At 48.3% G+C, this 4,818-nt stretch overlaps 1 non-coding gene across 1 annotated transcript; it reads right to left on the reverse strand.

The window, feature by feature from the left end:
* Window positions 1–1,577: 1,577 nt before the first annotated feature.
* On the reverse strand, window positions 1,578–1,685 carry LOC117284402. Its single transcript, XR_004515475.1, has one exon. It is a non-coding gene; the product is annotated as a U6 spliceosomal RNA (small nuclear RNA).
* Window positions 1,686–4,818: the final 3,133 nt, after the last annotated feature.

A 4,818-nucleotide genomic window follows, 5' to 3' on the forward strand; every position in this document is an offset into this window, starting at 1 on the left:
TTTTTTTTTTTTTTTTTTTTTTAGACAGGGTCTCACTTTGTACTACAGGCTGAACTCCCAGGGATTTTCCTGCCTCAGCTTCCCAAGTGCTAGAATTATAGGTGTGCACCATCCACCCCACCTGATCCAGAAAAACCACAGTTTAGAAGCCTTAAATGACACTATGGAACCAGGATGCGATTGTCACTGGAACCTTCCATCCAACCTGGTAGTAGCCATGTTCTGTACTAGGTTTTTTGTTTGTTTGTTTTTTTGTGGTACCAGGGATCGAACTTGGGCCCTTGTGCTTGCAAGGCAGGCGGCGGAACCACAGAGCCACGTCCCCAGCCCAGCGTGTTCTGTTTGAGGACATGCGGTGTGAAACACATTGGGTGACAAACAATTCAATATGTGAAGGATTTGAGTCATGCAAATTATGTTCTCTGACCACAGAAGAATTAAATTGGAAAACCACCAAATATTTGGAAGCTAAACAACACATTTCTAAATAACCTATGATTAAATAAAAAATAGAAAGGGAAAATAATTTTAAGTGAATGACAGATGACAATGCGATGTATCAGAAGTTGTGGCAATAAAGCAGAAGATGAAAACGCTATGTTGGAGGCCAGGGGTGGTGGCACACACCTGTGATCCCAGCATTTGAGAGGCTGAGGCGGGAGGATTTCTCTGAGTTCAGAGCCAGCCTGCACTATAGAGAGAGACACTGTCTCAAAAAGCAACCCAAAAAATGCTGTTAGAAAATAGAAACAGAAAGTAAATGAAGCCCACAATAAGCAGAAGAAAGGAAATCATAATGATCAGAGCAAAAGTCAGTAAGGTAGAAAACAAAACAAGACCAAGAAGAATAGGGAAAAAAGTCAAGGGAGCCAAAAGCTGATTCATTGGGAAGATCAATGAAGCTGTTAAAACTGCAGCCCAACTTTTCAGGAAAAAAAGAGAAAACACAAATTACCACTGTCAGAAATAAGAAATACCACACCTCTGCAGACTGTTCACATGTTTAAAAGGCATAAAATGTTATGCATGTCTTTGTGCCAACAAATTCAACAACTTTCGTGAATCAGACAAGTTCCTTGAAAAACAGGATCCAGGTGCACCTAAGAGGAAATAGATAAACCAGGCATAATGACACACCTGTAATCCCAGCACTCAGGAGGCTGAGGCAGGAGCATTGCCATGAGTTCAAAGCCAGCCTGAACTACTTAGCAAGACCCTGTTTTAAACAAAAGCAAAGCAAAAATACAAGAAATCTATGTGTTATCCAGAGTCACACAGTTTCTCTTGTGTTTTCTTTTTTTCAATATGGAACACTTCAGCCGGGCATGGCAGTGCACGCCTGTCATCCCAGCAATGGGGAGGCTGAGGCAGGAGGATCACTGTGAGTTCGAGACCAGCCTGGGCTACATAGTGAGTTCCAGGTCAGTCTCAACTACAGAGTGAGACCCTGTCTCAAAAAGCAACAACAACAAAAATATGGAACACTTCATGAATTTGCATGTCATTCTTTTCTTTTTTGAGACAGAGTCTTAAACTCACAGCGATCCTCCTGCTTCAGCCTACCAAGTGCTGGGATTACAGGCCTGCACAGCCGCACCCATCTTGCATGTCATCCTTGCATAGGGGACGTGCTAATCTTCTCTGTATGGCCCCAATTGTAGTATATGTGCTGCTGACATGAGCACTCTCTTCTAGGACATTTATAGTTTGTGTTTCACAGTGATACCCATGATGCATTTTGAGTTAATTTTGGCTATGGTGCCAGGCAGGAACAAGAGACTTTTTAAAAAAAAAACTTTGTTTTTAACGTGGATAATTGGTTGCTCCACAGTGTTTGTTGAAAAGCCTATCATTTCTCAAGTGCTCTGCCTTATCACCTTTGTTGAAAAGCTAGTGACCCAACCCTCATGGGTCTGTTTCCAGACTTTCTGCTGTGTGAGGCTCACCCGGTTCCCTTGACCCCGGGACCTCACGGCTCAGGTGCGGCGCCCCACGGTGGGACTGACCTCAAGCAGCGTGTGTCCTCCATCCCACAGTGCATTTGGTGCGGTGGGCAAAGCCATGTCCTCATGCATGTGGGCAGGAGCCTTCCCGCCCAGGCACACCCCAGCCCTGGCCACCCACTTCTCAGTAGCGTCTGGTTGCTACTGGAGACCTTTGCAGCGAGTCTCCTGTCCCCACCTGGCCAATGCACGGGGCAGGGTTGAAGAAAAACTGAAGACAGAGTTTTTGTTTTTGTTTGGGGGGGGTTTGTTGTTGTTGTTTTGTTTGTCTTTGAGACAGGGTCTCACTATGTAGTTGAGACTGACCTGGAACTCACTATGTAGCCCAGGCTGGTCTCGAACTCACAGCGATCCTCCTGCCTCAGCCTCCCGAGTGCTGGGATGACAGGCGTGCGCCACCACACCCAGCTAAGACAGAGTTAAAGAGAACGTGTGAGCAGGGACAGCTGGTGCTGTTCTGATGCAAAAGGGCGGGGCTCCCCCCCCCCCTATTTTTTTTTTTTTTTTTTTTTTTTTTCTGGTACCGGGGATTGAACTCGGGTCCTTGCACTTGCGAGGCGGGCCACCGAACCACTGAGCTAAATCCCCGGCCCGACCAAATCTTATTATCCATCGATCAGGGTAAGGGTGCGTGAATAGAAGTGCGGTCATGAAGTCTCCATGGAAACCAATGCAGGCACAGCTTTAAAGAGAAGTCAAAGCATTTTCAAATTAGACGCGAGACAGACAAAACACATGGCTGTAATCGTAGCGGTGTCCTTCAGGCTGTGAAGACAGCGATTGTGGCGCTGGAGTTTGGGTGTGATCCCTCTGACCTCAGCCCTGATGTCTCCTATCAGCCTGGCCTCGGCCGTGGCCGTGAGCGGGGAGGTCGTGGTGACCTGCGTGCTCCCGTGGCGCTCAGGAAGCGCTTCTGTGGGTCAGGGGCTTCAGGCAGACTCACTGTGCTGTGTCTTGGCCACGTCCGCCCCACTGTTACCCCTTAGACCTCTCTCTCTCTCACTCTCTTCCTCTTTCTTTCTTTTGAGACAGGATCTCACTATGCAGTCAAGTTGACCTTGAACTCAGCAATCCTCCTGCCTCAGCCTCCTGAATACTGGGTTGAAGGCATGTGCCACCATGTCTGGTGTAATCAGTAATATCTTACAGTTTTCAGTGTTAATGAGTTCCTCAATATTCGGCCCTTCTCATACCAAGCACCGCAATATCCCATTAGATGGATAAACTACCATTTATCTTCTCACTGTGGATGGGCATTGTATTGCTCTAGTTCTAGTTCTACTATAAATAAAGTTGCTGTACACACTGGGCATGGTAGTACGTGCCTATGACCCCAGCACTCGGGAGGCTGTGGCAGGAGGATCACTTTGAGTTTAGGGCCAGCCTGAGCTACAGACCAAGACCCTATCTTTAAAAAGCAAAATCCAAAACAAAAACAAAAGGAATTCGACAGGATGTGTCAGAGCCCAGGTGACGAATCCAGGGCCCCCAGGTGAAGGTCCTCTTGCACCCGGCAGGGCCCTGTGGGGCCAGTGCCCAGTGGCAGCCTGTGGGAAGCACTTCCCGGGTGCTCGCTGAGACCCCCACCCTGCTTCTGAGGAGGCGGCACCGTCCAGACTTCCTGTCCCTCGGCTCTCCCAGGAGGGGCTCAGCGCAGCCTGGGCTCCCAGCTTCCTCTAGCCAACCTCACAGCGGCTTCCTGTGCCAGGTGCTGCGGGACCCTCGGGGCAGGGGCGGCTGGCACGGCTGGTGTCAGCGTGGGCACTGGAGGCTCTGTCGGGGACAGCTGCCGAGGCCTCACGGGAAGTGGCCGCCGTTGACAGGAAGCCCCCGGGCTGCAGCAGATGCTCTGCCTTACTCTCTGGGGCCCCTGCAGGGCCTTGGCTGCAGAGGCAGGAAGTCTCCAGAGCTCTGCCCGACCTGGCCATGCTTATAATGGCTGTTGCCTGTGTCAGCAGGAGCCCCCATGCTGCCGGTGGGCCACTCTGTCCTGGCCCCCTTTAGCAATGGCCCTGTTGGATGAAAAAAATCAGAAGCCAGCATGGTGGCACGTGACGGTCATCCCAGGACTCTGGGAGGCTGAGGCAGGAGGATCGCAAGTTTGAGCTCAAAACAATTTTTAATTTAAAAAATTGTATTAACGTGTTTGCAGTGGACAATGATGTCCACTGCATTCACTGTGGGGAATTGGTGCACGTATGGAACATGTTTTTGTTCTTTTTTTTTTTTTTCTTTTTTTTGTACCAGGGATCAAACTCAGGTCCTTGCGCTTACAAGGCAGGCGGTGGAACCGCTGAGCCAAATTCCCAGCCCCACCTCTTTGTTCTTTTGATGTCCCCTCCTCCGTCTCTACATCTCCTTCCCATCTGCAAGACATCTCCCCCCTGCTTCCTCTCATCCACCCTTTATTTGCTCAATGTGTCTACGCTTTAAGCTTCTCACATAAAATAAACCACGTGACACTGACGCCTCTGCGTCCTGTTTATGTCACTTCACGTAATGATCAGAAGCTGCCTCCTTTCTTCTACAAATGCCTCAAGTTTATCCTTTACGGCAGAGTAGTATAAGTGCCACATTTTCTTCGTCCACTATCTGTTGATGAAAATGTAAGCAGCTTCCAAGATTTAGGTTTTTGTTTTTTCTTTTTTTAAGAGTAGGAAAATTTTATTGAGGGAAAGCAAGCTTCTGTCTAAAAGAGACAGAGGGGGACTGGAGAGTAGGTTTCCTGCTCACCTTAATTTTCAAAAATGTTTAATACGGCAATGCCATTAGGCAGGCACTAGGTGTCTTTTTTTTTTTTTTTTTTTTTTTTTTT

Source organism: Fukomys damarensis, unplaced genomic scaffold (genome assembly GCF_012274545.1).
Source record: "Fukomys damarensis isolate Sample0158 unplaced genomic scaffold, DMR_v1.0_HiC HiC_scaffold_36, whole genome shotgun sequence".
NCBI lineage: Eukaryota > Metazoa > Chordata > Mammalia > Rodentia > Bathyergidae > Fukomys > Fukomys damarensis.